The sequence below is a fragment of the Equus przewalskii genome, chromosome 2 (genome assembly GCF_037783145.1).
Source record: "Equus przewalskii isolate Varuska chromosome 2, EquPr2, whole genome shotgun sequence".
In the NCBI taxonomy this organism is placed as follows: Eukaryota; Metazoa; Chordata; class Mammalia; order Perissodactyla; family Equidae; genus Equus; species Equus przewalskii.
The window spans coordinates 35,250,896-35,269,922 of NC_091832.1; the positions used below are offsets into that span (position 1 = coordinate 35,250,896).

The 19,027-nt window shown below is 55.7% G+C and overlaps 1 long non-coding RNA gene across 1 annotated transcript in view; it reads left to right on the plus strand.

Annotated features, from left to right (window-relative positions):
* Positions 1–11,785, plus strand: part of LOC139078761 (uncharacterized) — a 30,558-nt gene extending 18,773 nt beyond the window's left edge. The window contains exon 2 of the long non-coding RNA XR_011531807.1: positions 11,508–11,785. This is a non-coding gene — a long non-coding RNA (uncharacterized lncRNA). The remainder of the gene's footprint in view (positions 1–11,507) is intronic.
* The last annotated feature ends 7,242 nt before the right edge of the window (positions 11,786–19,027 follow it).

Sequence of the window (19,027 nt, forward strand, 5' to 3'; positions counted from 1 at the left end):
TCCTGGGGGAATGAAGCAGAGGCCCAGAGAGGTCAGCTCACCTGCCCGAGGTCACACAGCTGGCCAGTGAGAGCCCAGATTTGATCTCAGGTCTCTCCAATACCCGATGCACTTCTTTCTCTCCAGCAGGTGCTCAGGAGGCCAGGCTGAGGCTGACCCCCCATCCCAGCCCCTCCGGCACCCACTTCCTTCCTTGGGTTTCTGCACAGCCCAAAATGTCCCCAAGGCTAAGCTATAGTCGGCTCAGGGCAAGCTGGTCAGAGAACAGCAAGGCTCTCCGAACAAGGCTTTGATCTGTTTCAAAAGAGCTGGGTGAACTCCTTCCCCTGCACGGCCTTGATCCGAAAGCCCCAAGGTGTAGCCCTGGAGAAGTGTCCCCGCTCAGATGGCGCTTTTAACCAAGGAAAGAAAGCATTAAAAATCAGTGATGATTACCCCGCAACTGACGTGGACGGAGGACCTGCAACGTGTCCGAGATTTTACGTCTCATGTGTTATCGGTGTCTCCCAGTGAGTGAGCCCGTAGCCCCTGGACCCAGCCTCCTGGGTTCAATCCTGACTTTGTCCCTGGCCGGCTGTGTGCCCTGGGGAAATGAGCCTCCCAGAGCCCCAGTTTCCTCCCCTGCAAAATGAGCAGAAGAGTGGGACATCCTTCACAGGGTCATTGTAGGAAGAAAGGAGATGGTGTGTAAGGTTCACAGCATAGAGCTTGGCATGCAGCCTGGCCTCTAAAACTGGCAGATGTCACCGTTTTTATATGTTATTTTTAAAAATCCTCGTGAGAAACCCGTGGGGCAGGTGTTGTCAATCTCATTTTACTGTTGGGGAACCTGAGATTAAGAGAGGTTCAGGAACTTGCCCAAAGTCACACAGCTAGGAATTCACAGAGCTGGAGTTTAGGTCCTTAACCCTGAAGTCAGAGTCCTGAGAGCTGGTTTTTGCAAAGGGCGGAGTTGCAACCTCCCCTCCCAGGGCCGCATCCGCCCCGGGCAGCTTGCTCTGCCTGGCAGGGTTTTCTTTTCTTTTCTTTTTTAGGTGATTTTATAGCACTTTCAGACTAAACATGCAGAAGGAAACCCAGGCCCGGGGTGGGGGTAGGGTGTGGAGGGTGGTGGGGAGTGGACCTGCCCCGGGACGCTGGCTGCAGCTGTGCTGAGACCCAGAGCTGTACCCGCTGTGGAAAGGCTCCCCCAGGGAGTCGGCGAGAAGGACCAGAGGAGATGGGCCAGCAGGGACCGGATAAGGAATTCTCTTGAGGATGAGGACTGGCCACCGCTCTGTTGACCGACGGCCAAGGGAGGCCATTCTGCAGCTAGACTCCCGGCGCCGGGGCTGGGACATCTGTCAGCTGGTGCCACGTCACTCTGTGAACTGGGAGGTGTGGGGACAGGAAGGGGATCAGTAAGGCCATGCTCCCCCTGTGCCAGAGTCTGCTTCTGCAGGTAACGTCCTTTGAAGATCCGGCGGGGCCACGAGGATGCCCAGGGACGACCGGAAGTGGGATGTGCCGGTGGGGGAGGCACAGGCCTGGAGAGGCTTCTTGGAGGCCTCGGCTGGGTGTGGCTCTGGGCTGTCCCCTCCTGAGGTCCCCTCAGCAGCCCTGGAGGTGGGTCTCGATACCCTCCTATTCCAAGCAGGGAAAAAGAGGCTTGGAGAGGGCAAGACATTTGCCTTGGGTAGAACAGCTTGTAAGTGGTGAAGTTATTCCTGGAGCCCAGGTCTCTCTGTCCTTTCTGTCTCTCAGTCCGGGGTGTCTTCTCGTGTTTATACTCACACATGCACACACACGCATCTACTTTTATGACTCAGCTATCACATATAACCATGCAAAATTGCCTTTGTGGTAGACCAAAAACAATTGAATGACAGCAGTTTCCTAAGGTTCAGCCAAATATAAATTACGTATGTATATAAATATATATACTTTTGTTTGTCTGTTTATCTACTACCTAAACATAATCCATCTACCTTGCACATAGGATCTCTCTTATACGTGTGTATACATATACATGCTTTATATACACACATATACGTGCACATGTGTGTGTATGTATATATAGTATATACATAGTATCTATCTGAGATATAGCTGACTGGCTAACTAGCCAAATAGCCAGCTTGTTATCCACATGTACGGTCAGTAGTGTGCTGGTAAGTCGGCTCTCTGAAAACGACAAATTACCTGATTTGTATGTTTCCGTGGTGGAAATATTCTTGCTGGGGCTGGTTGCAGATAACCAACATGATGTCCCTGACCACAGAATTAGGAAGCAATGTGTGTAATTGGCTCCCTCTAGCTGGTGTGAACGGGCTCCAGCCTACCGCTGACTTTATCCATCTACCTCAAATATATATTCTGTGTATCTCAAAATGCTACTGATCTATATTATATGTAAACAAGCAGATCCTTAAATATATGTAACTTCTCCCCCTCACTGGTAGATCTCTGATCAATGTCACATCATCATAACATCTAGCTCCCTATTCGGAACCCACCCATCCATCCATCTGTCTGTTCTCTCTGTTTGTTTACTCAGAGCTGGGTCTGTCATGTCCAGTGCTCTTCTCCGCTACGTTGCACCGCTTCCGGCTCTGTGTGGGGTGGGGTGGGGTGCTGGGCTGGTGGGGTCGCTGGGTGCAGGGCCTGCCTCCTCTCTTCTGGGGCGTTTGCACGGCTCCTCTCTGGATGGGGGCCCTGCGTTGACCTTATAACCACAGGTTCAGAGCTCCTGGTTCTGGACGAGGTCTTGCTGTGCAAACACCATGTGTGCGGGCCAATAGAAAGTGATTTTCGCCTCTCTGGGCCTGTCCTGGGCGCGCTATCAGAGCCAACAAACAGGCAGTGTGAGCTGGGCTGGAGGCGTCTGCCGTCTTCCTTCTGGCTTCCTACCACTTCTCAGGTCGCTGGGTCACTGGGTCACCATGTCTCAGGGTCTCGGGGTCCAGCTTCCTTCCTTGGGAGACAGGCCTGGGGACGAGTCGTCTCTGCTCCCCGGGCCTGAGTTTGCTCATCTGTATAATGGCACGTTGCTCTCAGGCAATTAGAAGTGAAGCCAAAAAATTTTCTCAAAGTCTTGAGTTCTCTCTTAAAAATCATGCTCATTTTGCCTTGCACTCTGTCATCAATCCATGTTTGTTTTGGAGTAAAACTAACGTGTTGGAGAACTTATCAGTTAAACTATCTAGCATCTTTCTCCCAAATCAGCAGGTAGAGTGGAAACCCTGGGAGAAGCGTCATCTTTTCCTCCTCTGGCTCCGTCAGGAGGGGGCAGTCAGGCGTTACAAGGGGACTCAGGAACCAGACGGCCTGCCCCTTACCCGCTCGGTCTCCTCGGACAAGGTGTTTCCCAGCTCTGAGCCTCAGTTTCCTCATCCGCAAAATGGAAGAACAGCGGTCCTCTCTCCCGGGGCCGTTGGGTGGACTCAGTGAGGCAGAATTTTCGTAAATCTAAGACAGCGCCCGGTGTCGAGCCAGTCCCAGCACATTCTCCCTTTGATGTGAAAATCTGGAGCGCCAACAGCTTCTAAATCGTCTCCCCATGCTAGGATTCCAGGATAAATTCAGGCTGTGTGGACGCCCGTGTCTGCCCAAGGACAGAATCTCCAGTCACCCAGTCCAGGCTCGTAGCCTTTGATGTCTAGGAAGTTCTTCCTGAGTCCTTAACAACACAGGGACTTGCCTCCAGCTACCTGGCATTCTTTCCGGGCCTTGAAAACGCCAAGTGCACGCTGGTCCCAGGATTTCGCCTCTGCTGTGCCCTCTGCCTGGCTCGCCTCTCCCCTGGACCGTCTGCAGGTTGGCCCCGCCACAATCAGGCTCAGCTCAAAGATTCCCTCTCTCGGAAGGGGCTTCCCTCTCGTCCAGAGTTGCCCCACGCCTCTTGGTCACTCTGTCACTCTTCTGTTCTAGTTTCTTCATAGCATTTATCACCTGCTGAATGTATTTTATGGGTGTAATTGTTTGTAATCCGGCCGGCCTCCCCAGCAGACGTCAGCTCCGTGAAGGCAGAAGGTCTGTTGTCTTGGTCACTGTGGGAGTCCCCCGTCCCCAGATTGTGGCTGGCAGCAAGAGCGACCTGACAAGTTGCTGTTAAATCCCTAAGTGGGAGAATGCATGCTGGGTGGCTCAGCAACGTGGAAATGCGTAGAGTAAAGACGGGAAGGAAAGGCAGCATGAGTTACGGGATCCTCTTCCTCTTTATCTCTGTTTTGGGTTTGGAAGGAGCGTATCTTAATTTCATAATCAGAAAAAAGCCCAAACCTCGTGAAGACACAGCTCGGCTGCCAGTCTGACCACGCTCATTGTATCTCTGCTCCCGTGGTTCTCCTTGGAATTGAAAGACAAACCCCGATCGCCCCCTCAGGAGAAACTTTTGTAACGTCAGCAACCGGCCGCAACCTTCCCCTTTGCTTTGCTTCTTGGCCTCGGTTCTGAAAGAAGGTATTTCATTTTGGAAGACTCTCTCCACTCTGAAGACTCCTGGGATGCATCCAGGAAAGAGGCTGGAGGACAAAGAGGCAGGTGGTGTTGTGCCTCTCCCGTCAGACTGGGAGCACATCAGGGCAGGGCTCTGCCTCCCGCATCAGACTGGGAGCTCCTCAGTACAGGGGCTCTGCCTCCCCCATCAGACTGGGAGCTCCCAGGTACAGGGGCTGTGTCTCCTCCATCAGACTACCCAATACCTCTTGCTCTAGAAGGAGCCCCTTCCCTCTTTCCTTCCCCCTCCTTGTCTTCCTTTTTCTTCTCCTCCTTTCAGGAGCCCCTCTGTGCCGGGTGGAGGTCAGCCCTGGCATGTGGGGGTCCAGCTGCCTCCTTGGCAGCCTGCGTGCACAGGAAGGCCGGGCGGTGAGCCCAGGCTGTCCTTGTCCACATGCCACCCTCCGTCCACCTCGCCCAGCCCTTCCAGGCACAGGCGGAGCCACGTTCACCCTTGACGATGGCAGCCCTGTAGCTACGTCCCCCTGGGTGTCCCTGCCCTCCAAGTCCCCCCGGGGCACACAATGGCACTGAGCCCACCCCAGCGTCGTCGTCCCCTGTTCGGCACAGCCGTTGTTTTAGCTCTCGTCTGCAGCCAGCATGTCCGTGACTCCCGGGCAGGCCCCCTCCTGGCAGAGCCTTCGCACGAGGTGGAGGGACCTCGGTGTCGCTCTAAAGAGGCCTCAAGGGGCTGTGGCTTCGAGACACGGTGTCCCTCACTGAAGCCGCTCCGAGGGCTGCGGGCTCTTTCGGGAGAAGCTCCCGTGCGCAGAACATTTCTGGAAACTGCCGTCGGGACCAGCTAATATTCACTTGCTAATAAGCAGGGGAAGAGCCATGCTGATGCTCCGCGTGACGAGAGCACCCCAGTCAACACCTGTTGAGTGATTTCTGCGGGCTGGCCACGGTGGCGAGTGCCTCCGGTCTGCTCTGTCCCTCAGCCTGGCCATCAGGTCACGCCACTTGGCTGCTCAGAGTGGTTTCCCATGGAAATCTGAGTAAAAGATTTGAGGCCATGGTCCTATATTTTTTCCCCACCCTCCTTCCTCCACTCACCTTCTGCCTGCCCCAGATCTCACGAGGTATGTTCCCACCTCAGGACCTTTGCACCTGCTCTTTCTGCCACCTAGACTGCACCTCTCCAGGATGCCCGCCTGGTTCAGTTCCGGCCTCCATCAGGAATTGACTCAGTTGTCACTTTCGAAGGGAAGACTTTTCTCATCAAACCACTTAAAATTATTACTTTGCCTCTTCTCCTCCCCCAATCTCTAGAGCTCTCCTTATGCTCATCATCGCCATACAACATCCTGTACATTGTTCTTATTATTTCAAGTCTTGTCTGTCTCTCCCTGCTGGAACATTAGTTCCACGAGAGTTTTGCTGACTTTGTTCTCAGCTCTAAACCCAGGGCCTAGATCTGAGCCTAGCGCATAGTAGGGCCTCAATAAATATTTCTGGGTGAGTGGATACGCTTATGTGGTAGGTACAACTGATCCTGTTTTACAGATGAGGAAACCTATTTGCCAGCCCATGATGGCACATCCAGAGTCTGTTTAGCACCTACTGTGTGCTAGGCTCTGGGGCACCAAGGTGGGTCTCTGTCTTGGAGAAGTTTCCTGGCTGGTGGGGGAGACAGATCAGCATACGTGGATAATCCAGTGGGCCGTGTGCAGGAGATGAGCACAGTGCACTGTGGGGACACACAACCCAGCCTGGGGCATAAGGGAGGGCTTCCTGGAGGAGGTGACACCTGAGCTGAGTCTTAGGGGATGAGTAGGAGCTTGTCAGGCTGGGGAGGTAGCAGCTGAGGAGGCAGGTATTGTCTAAGCTACACATGAGAATGTGGGGCTTTTGTTTACCTAAAACCTGTTCAGTCTGGCTGGGATGGGGAGGAGAGTGCATGAGGGTGTGGGGTTGGGGCAGAGAGAGATAGATGAGGCTAGAAGATGAGGGGTGAGAAGGTGGGGGGCAGAGAGATTACCCAGGGCCTTGGGGGCCGTGCAAGGAATTTGGGCTTCATCCTCTGGGGCTTTGGAAGCCTGTGGTAAGGGATGCAGCCTGTCAGGCCCGGGGTCTAGACTGAGCTCCCTGGTGGCTGTGGAGAGATCAGACCAGACTGGGGAGGCATGTGGCCGGGGCGGAGGGTAACCTGGGTGAGTGAGGCCGAGGCTTGAACCAAGGTGGGAGCAGTGCACAGGAGATGGGCGGAGCTCCAGCACGAGTGAGGAGGGACGTGGCGGGGACCTGGGCCAGCAGGGCCGGGCACGTGTTACTCCACGGCTCGTTTTTGACCCAAGCCAGCTTTTTCCAACTTGCCAGCCCTCCCGGCCCGTGAGATTTTAGCTCCAAAGGACCCTGGACGACTCTGGAAATCAGCATCTCTCCCCTGAGAGGACGAAGCGGTGGACTCCAGAGGAACGCAGTGCCGGCTCCCGAGGCCCCTCCCCAAATGGAGGCCGGGACGTCCCGGGACCGACTGCATCACTACCATGCGTGACGTGGCGTCGGGTTGGAGTCCTGGACGCCGGGCTGTTTCTAGATCTTTCTCTGAACCTTTGCTTCCTGATGTATAATAGACACAATATCCATCGTGGTAGCATGATGATTGAACGAGATGACACAGAAAGAGCTGCGCACAAAGCCCGGTGCGTGGTGAGTGAGCAATAAGCGATCATTTTCAGCTACTACAGTCACCGTGACTAGTATTCTTTTGGGGAAGGATATCCAATTTAAAAAATTTTGATTATGGGGAATTTTGAACATCCATGAAAAAGGACAGGGTGTCTGAGGAGCCCCCGTGTAACAGCCCCCAGCCCCGCCAACCACCAACCCCTGGCCGGTCCCGCCCCATCCACGCTCCCCCTGCCAGGCCCCTTGTTAATTTAAATCAGATCTCAAACACCACCTCATTCATCCATGAATATTTCACCACGATCACTGTTAACAATGTGCGAGGTGACGGGAGGTGCCATGGGGATTGGCCCCCTCTGTTCAGGCTTCTGCGGGGCCCCTTCGGTACCGGGACAAACGCAGTCCCGACCCCCAGGGGCTCACGCTGGGAGGCTGGCTGTGCAGGGACAGGCACAGACACAAACAACTCTGAACGGCCTGTGAGCAGTGCCTCCATCTGCCTATGGGGTCATGGGTCGCTTAACGACGGGGACACGTCCTGAGAAACGCACTGTTGAGCGATTTCGTCATTGAGCGAACATCATAGACTGCGCTTACACACACCTAGACGGTACAGCCTGCTGCACCCTAGGCTACGGGGTACTAATCTTACAGGACCATCGGCGTCTATGCAGTCCGTCATTGACCAAAAAACATTGTTTTGCGGCTTTTGGCTGTATATAAAGAGAAGCTTTATATTCTGGAGCTGGGATGGTGGGAAGTGGTAAGTTGCAAAAAAGCTTAATATGTTTGTTAAAAACAACGAAACAACCAGTTACATGTGGGGCAGGAGGGGAGGCGTGAGGATCGAGGCCGGATGGGCGTGCACTGAATTCCAGTTCTAGCCCGGCACCCACTGGTTGTGTGGCCTGGAGCGAGCCACTGCCCCTCCTTGGGCCTCGGTCTCCTCTTCTGTCAGACTGGCGCCCCCGGGAGGAGCTGTGAGCCCCATCGCAGCACGTGGTGCTGGGGATCCAGTTGCCGTTGGTCGACAGGCTGCTACCTGTGACTTTGGGCAGAAGTGCTGACCTGGCAAATTAAGTTGTAGCTGAAGGGCAAGGGGACAATGTGTCTTCGCAGCCAATTACACAATCGATGGTTTGGGACATGGTTTGCTTCATCAGATCTATAACCCATCGTGGATCTATCACGGCTTATGAAGCCCCTCTCGTTGGAGCCAGTTATCAAAGTCAGGTGGGAGGGAGGTCACGACGAGCTTGGCTGCCAGGGCGGCCTGGCTGAGCGCCCAGGGCCTGCTGGTTGGACCTGGGTCTGAGTCTTGGTCCACTGGCTGTGTCCCCGAGGGCAAGTCACTGCTCCTCTCTGAGCCTCAGTTTCCCCAGATAGTTACTGGCCAGCTTCTTCACGTGCCCCTGTGGGTTGCCCCAAGGTGGCGCCTGGAGAGTCCTGAGGGTTGGTCTAACTCGTTTACTCACCCAGCAGGAATTTATTGGGCGCCCACAATGTGCTGACTGCCTGGGGCTATATTGAGGAGCAGACAGATGGACCTCCTGACCTCAGGGAGCCCTCAGTCCAGGGAGGAAGGCAGGCAGTGCTCGGATTAGGGCATGGGAGGGGGACGCCTTGGAGAAGTTGTGAGAGAGGGCCTTTAACTGAGCCTGGAGAGGAGACCTCCTTCCTGGCCAAGGATGAGTGACAGTGAGCCAGTGAAACCAGGGCAGGGGCAGGAATGGAGATTAGCATGTGCAAAGGCCCTGAGGCAAGAGAAAGCCTGGCAGAAGGGAGCTCCACGTCAGGACAGCAAGTGGGAGAGTGACTCAGGATGAGCCGAGGGATGTGGATGCCAACCCTATCAGCAGGGCCTCCGAAGCCATGTTACGGGGTGGGCGAGAGGCTGACGTGGGGAGGAGCATGACTGGATTCTGTTTCCATAACACCCCTCTCAGCGCTCAGTGGAGAACAGACTGGAGGGTGAGCAAGAGGCCATGCAGGCTTGGCAAGAGCTGCTGGCTGGAATAGTGGGGATGGACAGAGGGAGAGCTGAGGAGGGGAGAGGCAGAGAGACCGGATGCGGCTGTCCAGGGAAGCTGTTTTGTTGAATGAGAGAGAGTAGAATATTCCTGAATGCTAATGGGCAGGATCTGGAAAGAGAGAGACTGGAGATGTGGGAGAGAAATGAGATATGGCACAGAGGGGGGATCCCCGGTGGGTCCCAGGGTCCGGGGCAGAGACCCCTGTTCCGTGGGTGTTGGGGGCAGGGAGCACTTTCTCCTCTGTAAGAGCAGCGACGACAGGAGGGGCCACGTGCAGCGGGGCAGGGCGGGGCGGGAGGAGGACCTGGCGCTGGGAAGATGAGGAGTTTGAATCTGACGGCTTCTGGACTCTGAGACACGGAGCAGGGCCACCTCTCACGGGGCAGCTGAGAGTGAGAGGGGAGGGCTGGTTGAGTAGAAGGTGGAGGAGAGAAAACACAAAAGACTCTCTGAGGGCGGAGCAGGCACTCTGTAGATGAAATAAGGGGCACGCTTTTCAGGAAGCTGATTTCCTGAGGCTTCCCCATGGCCCTGTTGCCTTCTCATCCCTCCCCGGCCACCCTGGCCTCTGCCCACAGTGGCCGTCCCTTGGCTTCAGACATTTTCTTAGGCAGCAAACCGTTTTCTTCAAATAAAACCTGACATGGAGCCTCAGCATGTGTGCAAAGAAAGTGGAGCTGTTCCGACGGTGGAAGCTGCCCGCTGGGCTCCACCCTCCTTCCCCGGGGAGACCCTGCCCCATCTCTGTGAAGTCTGGGCCTCCTCTGGACCCGGTGGGAAGCCCACGGGTGTTGGAGCCAGGTGCAAGTCCCCTCTTTGCCATGTGCTAGGGTGAAGCTCTGGGCCTCGACTTCCTTGTCTGTAAAATGGGGGAGATATTACCAGAGTGTAGACAGAAGACTGGACCAGATGGTGTTTCTCTGTGTGCTCATGCGTGTGAGCGTGTGTGTTAACCCATCCTTCAAACGTCTGAGAGTTGATGAACTTCCAGAGCGTTGCCTGTGGTTCTCTATTAGGGGTCCTCGTCAGCTCTCGTAGGTTGTTATTTCAGAATCAGGATTTAATCCTGGTCTAACTTTAAAACCTATGCCAGGTGGATGAGACCCAGCGTTTTACTTTTGGTCCAGGCACAGCGGCCACAGAGCTGGCTGCTGGAGTGTCTATTGGGACAGATGGGCAGCAAAGGGCACAAAGGATGGATTTTCCATGCAGTCGTGGAGACCAGTTGGGTGACCAGTTGCCTGGCGTCGTCCGGGCACCGCCCTCCCTCTGTGGGGCGTCGTGTGCGACCAGGGCTAGTGCGGGAGTCCGTCAGCTGGATGTGCCGCAGTCAGCGTCTGGCCACGTCTTCACCCAGGCTGGTCCTGAGGTGGGGGCCTCTTGGAGACGTGGACCCTGGGCATTGGAGCCCAACAGGCTTTGGTTCAAGTCCCAGCTTGGCCTTACACAAGCTGTGTGACCTTCCACGGACCTTGGTTCCCCATCTGTACAATGGTGGTAAAAGGTTAAGGGCTCCGCTGGCGCCTGGCACATGGCGGGCGCCCTGCAAAGACTAGTCCTCTGGCTTTTGCCCCCTGTCCCTTTCCAAAGCCCAAGGGTGTCCCTGCCCCCTCGGGCCTGCGCAGGTGCCCTCCAGACTCTCGTTTACCTGAGAAGGGTCTTCTGCCCTCTGTGTTGTTAGTGGGTGTGGATTTTAGACGGGGTGACAGGTCACCCGCGTGGGCCATGTGAGGGGTGGACCAGCACGGACCTTGGACTCACGTGGAGTGACCTTTAAATCCCGATTCTCCCACCTACTTGTTGGTGACCTTGGACAAGTCACCTCACTGCCCCGGGCCTCAGTTTCCCCCTCTGTAAGATGTCAAGAATCACACCACGGCCTCCGATGGTTATTGACACTTAGATGCACATTTGGGAAACGCAAGTTGCCGTTGTCACCCCCGAAGCCAGCTGTAGCCTCTTCCGTGGCACGGTTCCTGCGGGGGGAAGGGCGAGCCTGCACTGCAGCCTTCCTCCCACGGAGCCGGCAGAGGGGGGCCGGCCCGGGCTTCCTCGTCCAGGGAGAAGCAACAGTTTCAGAGCTTCTGCTGGGGCTCTGGGCTGCTGGGCAGAGACTCGGGTGTTTAGCAGAGCACTTGAGCGAGTTTTAGGTGTGTAAAGGCAGGCCCGAGGGAATTCCAGGAGGGGCCAGAAAAAGACTTGAGCCGGTGGTCCTGGGGGTTGGAGGCCAGCGAGCAAGAAAGGGGAGGAGGGGAGAGAGGCTGAGAAGGTGGTGGGAGGCTGAGGTGGGGGAAGGTTGGGGGAGGGCTCCAACTGTGGGACCAGGAGAAGGATCTCACAATAGAGGTGCCTTATTTTCCATTTTAGGGCCATGCAATTTTCTTCCATTCCCGCTCCCCAGAACCTTCAGCAAACTTTGGATACACCCATGTGGCTTGTCCTGGTGGAACCTGGGAGGAACCGAGACAAAGGACTTGGCATGTCCCCCGTTTGGGCTGACACGAGGCAGAGAGGAGAGAAGGACCAAATGGGAGGAAACTGGAGTGAAATTGACATTTTCCCAGCTTGGACCTCAGAGCGAGAGGAGTAACCTATGTCTGGAATCACTTTATTTGAATATTAAAGGCACTAAATGCATAAAGCCAGAAGACTTGGCAACATCATTCATTCATTCCCAGCATTCATTGAGCACCTCGGTCACGCCCCGCATCCTGCCAGGCACCAGGGATACAAGGTGAGCAAAACAGGTGGCAGGTGCCTGGGAGGAACCAGGGTCACGTGTATAAAGCCCGGTGCGGAGCTCGGCACACTGGAAGCACATGAGTTTGTCCTTTTAAGAGGGTGGGGCTGTGGTGCTGTGAGGAGCAGTGGCCGTGGGGCGGTGTTAATTCCACTGGACAAATGTGATGACAGAACAGGCACCTGGGGGTCCCGGGCTCCGTGCTAATTGCGTCCATGTTTCTCCGCGGGGTATTGGCTGCGATGCAATTAACACGGAGAGCAGGTCTGGAACTGTCACTTCTCCGCTGGCTGGCCTTGTCCCATGTAGGAAGGCGGCGTGACTCCGGACTTTGCACCTTTCTTTTCCAATAAAAACACTTGGAAAGTGTCTGGCCCTTTTCTTCTCACTGCACACAGGATTTGACAGATCTTAGGGTCAAATTCGCTCTCAGCGTCTACTCCCCTGAGAGCTGAGGAGGGGAGCTGGCTGCGGCGTTCAGGAAAAATACGCCGGGACACAGACGAGACCAGCGTGTGCTCGCGGTCACCAAGTGAGGCTGTTCCTGGACCTCCTCCTCTGGGTGGTCCAGCCTCTTTGCTGGTCCCTCAAAGGGAGAAGCTCTGGGTTTGCACCCCACTCCACCTCTCACCAGCGTGAAGTCTTGGCCAAGACACATGGCCTCTCTGAGCCGTGGTGCCTTTGACTGACAGCTGGTCCGATATGGTGGTTTCTTGGTAGGGTGTGAGGGTCAAGTGGACCGTCCTTGGGAAATACTCAGCACGCTGCCCAGCACCCGCCACAGACAAGTTAAATAAGTAAGAGATGAGCGCTGTGGCTTGAATCCACTGAGATTTGGGATTGTTAGCGAATGCGGCAAACATCACTTTTCCTGAGCGATGCTGAGAGTTGCTTCCTGTCTCTGGACCTCGGTTTCCTGGTCTGGAAGATGAGAGGTGGACTAGACGGTCCCTCTCCCCAGCTTCCCTCCATTGCACCCTCCGGAGGAGCAATCAAGGGCGCTGTTTTCCACACCCGCCCGGGGCCCCTGCCTCTCTCCCCTCCATGCTCCTCCCAAACCAACAGGTTCTGTCCTTCCCGCGGGGGCACCGCTCAGAGGATGGGGTGAGTGGCGGTGGCGGGGAGGTCCCTCAGGCATTTCAGGCTCAGAACAGAACTCCTCCTCCCATTGGCCCTGGCTTCAGGCTCTCCCAGCTCAGTGGGGGCCCAGGACCCCTCCAGTTGCCCAGAAGAGAACCCTGGGTGCCACCCTGGGCTCCTCCTTTCCCTCAGCCCAAATCCTTTCCCCTTCTCCCCCGTGAGATCTCTCACATCCATCCCTTTGCCCACCTTGCCTCTCGCAACAGCTGCCTCCTAGCTGCTCTCCCTCCTCCAGTCATGCCCAGCCCTCCCTCCCGTCCAATCACACCACTGATGCCGAGAAGTCTTCCTAAAGGGCAACTTCGACACGGCACTCTCCTCTGTGCTCAAAACACACCAAGCAACTTGTGGCCCCCAAACACTCACCACAGGGCCTTTGTCTATGCTCTTCCCTGTCCCCAGAACCTGCTTTACCCCATGGCTGCCGAAAAATTCCCACTCCTCCTTCAGAACTCAGCTCAAGTGCCACGTCCTGTGGAAAGCCTTCTGGGACATCCCCGGGCTCTGAGTGCTGCGTTCAGGCCTCTGTTACAATGCTCACAACAAGGGGCCCAACTGACCAGTTCCCGCTGACCTGTGAGCTCCTGGATGCAGGGACTGTGTCGCTCTTATTCTTCCAGGGATCCCGATCGTGGGGTCTGGCACACCATCGGTGCTCAGCAACTGTTTCTCTCACTTGCTCCCCTGCTCACTCATCAAGGGAAAACTGTTCCAGCCAGTGGGAACAGTATGTGCAAAGGCCCTGAGGATGGAAGACTTCAGTGTCAATTGAACTGATGGATGGATGGATGATGCCCCCTCTCTCTTCCTCTCTCTCTCGAGGTCTGGATGCTGAGTTTCTTAGGTGGCCAGAGTTAGTTGTCCCCACTCTCCAAGAGGATGGCCTTCTCTCACAGAAGGTGCTGGAACCTGTCATTGGGTGCTTACAGCCAGGAAAAGTCAGGAGCTGACACTGGCTCCTGGAATCCACTCACAGACAATGCAGGGGTGTGACATAGGCTCCTGGTTCTCCAAGAAGACGCACTTTGTCTCGCCAGCCTGCATCTCCTTGAGCCGAGTTTCTGTGGATGCTGCAGGCATTGGCTTCGTAACAAACGTCTCCCTTTTTAGTCCCTTGAGAGTTTCTCATTCAGACCCTTGTGCAGCTGTGGGGGGCGGGGGGGGGGGGGGCGGCGCTTGACCAAACCAAATGCTGGCAAGGCCCTGGCCTCTTCCCTCTCACCCCGCCCCCAGCACTGTCTCACATTTTTGCACCATTAATTTGGTATTTCAGCCTTCCTGGCTAATCTCTGCCGCATACATACACATACGTATTTTCCATCCCAGTGAAATGGCTCTAACGAGAAAGTGCCAATTAGTGAGTTGAAGGGCAGGTGTGGGAGCGGCAGTGCCAGCCTGCTGAGCCGCAGTGGCTGTTTTCTCTGTCTGCACCGGGGGAGGCCACGCCACCGTGCACTGGGACCGAATTTCCACCGCCAGGCCTTCGTCCCCTGCTCTCAAGCCAGCAGTTACCCTGGGACGAGCGACTTTCCCTGAGGAAATGAGAGACATGGTTGGAGCTGCTGAAGTCGGGCCGACGGTTTCCGTGCAAGGATTCCTGACTGCCTGGGCGCGGGCTGGGAAGGCTGGGATCTCACGGCCAAGGTCCCGTGTGCTGTGTCGGGAGGCAGGCAATGGTCAAGGCCTTGGAACCACACGGGTCTGGTGCCAGGTCCTCACCCGCTCCCTGGTGTGGCTTTGAGCATGGAATTTATCTGCTCTGAGCCTCAGTTTCCTCAGAAGAGGGATGACAAAGCTAAACGCCTTCCTCGTGAGTTGTTGTCCCGAGGGTGCATGTAATCCCATCTGGCAAGTTCTGCTGTGTAGAAGATGCTCCGTGAAGGTGAGCCGGGGCCTGGGGCGCTCCGTGACTTTCTCGTATTTGATTCTTGCAGCCCCGGCTGCAGAGTCTGTGTAGAGAGGAGGACATGAGGCTCGGGGATGTGAAGTGACTGGGAAGGCACAAGACCTTGGGCCCAGACCCTCTGACCTCCCAGGGCCAAGATCCACGCTTGGGGCAGCCGAGTGAAGTGAGCGCTGGCTCGACAGAGGGATGGAGTGAGGCTGACCCAGAGGACAGCCCCTCGCCGATGGAGCCACCTCTGCACGCTGGGCCGATCAGCCCCAGCTGCATCCCCCGGGGTCTGAAGGGCTGCACTGACCCTCTGCTGCCAGCAGGGCTGGACCGAGGGATGGTCCGGAAAAGATGAGGGGGGCGCGATGGGACCTCCTCTCTGTTCCAGGCCCGGCAGGTGTCAGAGCTGTCTAAGCCGAGTCCTGGTGCACACATGTGGGAAGAGTGTCGGCACAGGCCTCCTGCAGGGGACGCATGGGAGGGCTTCCTTGCAAAGCTCTGGAAGAGCTTGTCTCCAAGGTGGGGCTTTTCAGATGATGGGATGCTAAAAGTTTAACAACCGGCTATTCAGGAAACAGAAGGAGAGACTGGTTTGTAGCGCTTGCCCCTTTCCACAGTGTACTTCCCTCCACGGCCTCTTTCAAGCCACTGTGGGACTGGGGAGAGGCACAATCACACAATTACAGGGGGTTCCTGGACCCCCCCAAAGCAACCGAAGGACACCCTTGGGGTCTGAGGGGGTTCAGTGGGGAGGGGTGAGTGATGAGAGTCTCACTCGAGGTCAGGATGGCTGGTGAGGGTCTCTGGATGGCATTTTAGCTTCAAAGCCCTGTGCCCTGCATCACTGGATGGTCACTGCATGGCCAGTCCTCAGGAGCTGTGCAATCCTGAGTATCATCTCTCAGATGAGGCAACGGAGACCCAGAGAGAAAGGTACCACCCAAGAACCTGGTGTGAATGACACCACAGCTGCCATCTTTGAGGACCTCCTATGTGCCACGTGGTTTTTGTTTTTTGGGGCTGTTCTTTTATTATCATTATTATTCTTCCACAAGTGTTTACTGGGCAGTTACTGTGTCCCCGGCACCCGGGAACATCAGTGAACAAAATAAGGAAGCCCGCCCTCATGGGGCTTACATCCTAGCAAAAGGAAGCAGAAATAAATCATCTGCTCAATAAACCTGTTGGATAAATTTCAGGTGCTTCACGTAGAAACTCAAGACTTCTCCCTAACGTGGGGCTCCGGCCTCCAATGTGGCAGCCACTGGTCATTTGAGATCGGTGACAGCTGAACTCTGAAGTCTGCTATACGCCAGGTGTTTTAATAAGTATTTCTCATCTTCCCAACTCTGAAAAGCAGATGCATTCGTTTCCTGAAGCTGCTGTAACAAATTAAGACAACTCAGTGGCTTGAACAACAGAAACTCATTCTCTTACCTTTTGGAGACAGAGTTCTGCAATCAGAGTCACTGGCCGAGTTCAAGGTGTTGTCGGGGCTGCACTCCCTCCAGACGCGCTAGGGGAGAGCTTCTCTCAGCTCTGGTGGCCGCCGGCGTTCCTCGGCTTGTGGCTGCATCACTCTCACGTTCCAAGTGAGCGTCTTCGCATCTCTCTGCTCCATCTTCACATCACCTTCTCCTTTGTGTGTGTCACCTCTCTCTCTGCCTCACTCCTATAAGGACACTTGTGATGGCATTTAGGGCCCACTCAGATAATCCAGGATACTCTCCCCATCTCAAGATCCTAAATCACGCCTGCGAGGACCCTTTTCTGTTTTGCCGTGTGAGGGAGCATTCACAGGGGCCAGGGCTTGGGAGGTAGCAGCTTTCAGGGGGTGCATTTTCCATACCCTGGCATCCTAGTTCCCATTTTCGAGAGGAGGTTAAGTCACCCGTCCAATGTCCCACAGTGAGGACATGGCACACCTGGGAGTCAAACCCTGCTCTTTGATTCAAACTCGGGTCTGCATATTCTTTCCACCATGCGACGCTGCCCTGTGTGACCAGGGACACAAGCTGCAGACGAGCAAACTGAAGCTCAGTGAGCTGTGATTGGTCCCAGGTCAGGGGCGACTGCAGGCTTTCCACGCCCTGAGTCCTTTCCCGGGGGCCAAGTCAGGGTCTACCTGATCCACACTCCGCCACGCCCGTGCTCTCCAAGCTGGCATCGGGCCTCCCTTGCATCAGAAACCATGTCGACAGCACGGGCGCCGAGAGCCTCCTCCCGTCTCTGCATTCGCCAGCTTTCAGCTCCCAGACCCAGTCAGGCTGGAGGCTCATTTTCTGCGGCTTCTTGTTGTTCAGCTCCATTTCCCGTGCCTGACACTGTGAAAGCTTTCGCTATTGATTCTGGGCTGTATTAACTTTCCCCCCGCTCCCGCAGCCCCAGCCCCAGCTCTCCTGCAGTTTTTGGTCCAGCAATTAGGTGCTGGCGGGGACCGTGTGCGGTGGCTGCTGCCACCTTTCAATTACTGTCACAGTGAATACAGCTTACTCTCCGCCCCCAGAGTCCCCGCTGCATTCGGAAGTGGGAGCGCATGGCTTAAATGACTCCTCTCTTCTGCTCGACGCTCCGTGCTCGAGCTGATCAATAAGAGCGTCACCCCACGGGGCTCCCCCGAGACCACCCAGGCTCGCTAATTGGCTCTGGGAGATGGCTGGTTGGTGCAGTGTGTGTGTGAGTGTGTGTGAGTGTGTGTCTGTGTGTAAGTGTGCCTATGTGTGAGCTGTATGTGCGAGCATGTCTGTATGAGTATGTATGTGTGAGTACGTGTCTCGTGTGTGTGTGTGTGCGAACACGTGTGCGTATGTGTGTCTGTGTGTGTATGTGTGTGAGAGACCGTGGGGAGGGTCCCTGGCTTCTCCACTCTACTCCCATTCCCAGGTCCCTAGGGATGGGCGAGCCCCCTCCGGCATGGATTGCGTTGGGAGGGTCTCTGACTTTGGAAAAAGGCCTTTGATGGTGATTTGTAATTCCTCCGGGTTTAAATTGTCACGAAGCAAAGGGACAAATAGAGGCATTTTAAGGTAGTGGTTAAGCATGCTGGTGTGGAGTCAGACCGACTTGGGTTCTAATCATGGCTCTTTCACTAACTTGCTGTGTGACCTTGGGCAAGTCACTTAGCCTCTCTTGATGACGTCATCTATAAAATGAGTTAGAATGCCCCCAGACCCAGAAGGCTGGTATGAGGCTTACGTGAGATGACAGGTGTAAATGGGACATGAAGCAGTGATGGCCACGATAGCAGTCCTCAGAGGAGCTGGGGTGGGGCGCTGGGGTAGGGTCTTGCAGTCAGGCTGACCCGAGCTTGGATCCTGGACCTGCCACTTGGGTAGCCATAAGACCTCAAGCAAGTCACTCTGTGCCTCAGTTTCCTCTTCTATGAGATGGGGGAATGATATCTGCTGTATTTGGTTGAATAGTGTCTCCCCAAAATTCATGTCCATCTGGAACCTCAGAATGCGACTTTCTTTGGAAATAACATCCTTGCAGATGTAATCAAGTGGAGGTGAAGTCAGATCAGATTAGGGCGGCTCTAAATCCAATGACTGGTGTCTTCATAAGAACGTCGTGTGAAGACACACAGAGACACCCACAGGGAAGAGGACCGCATGACAATGGGTGCAGAGATGGGAGTGATGCAGCCACAAGCCAAGGTCTGCCGGGCGCCCCCAGATGCTGGAAGAAGCTGCCATTCCCACGAGGAGCCCTGTCCTGGCGTAACCCCAATTCCCAGGTCCCCGCATCCCCCCAGTGGCTGGCTTCTGGTCCCGAGAAAGCGGTGGAGCGTCTCCCTCCTGCTTTGCAGAGGCCCCAGGCGGTGAGGTGGGCCTGGCTGCATCAGGCACAGGAGGGCCTCGCGGGAGGGGAGAAGGAGCAGGAGGCGGGTTTCGGGGCTGCCGTCAGCCCCGAGGATGTGCAATGCCTGGCCGAGGCGTGTGGCTGTCCTCGTGTGTGTCCTGGGAGGCCTGGAGACCCTTTGCCTCGAAGTGACGAGATCCTGAGCCAGTCTGCGGGGCGGGCGGAGCAGCCTGGCAGCTGTGTTGCGGTGGACCGGAGGAGGGCGTGTGGGTCTGCCCGGCTGCCCTCCCAAAGCGCCACAGCCTGGGCGCC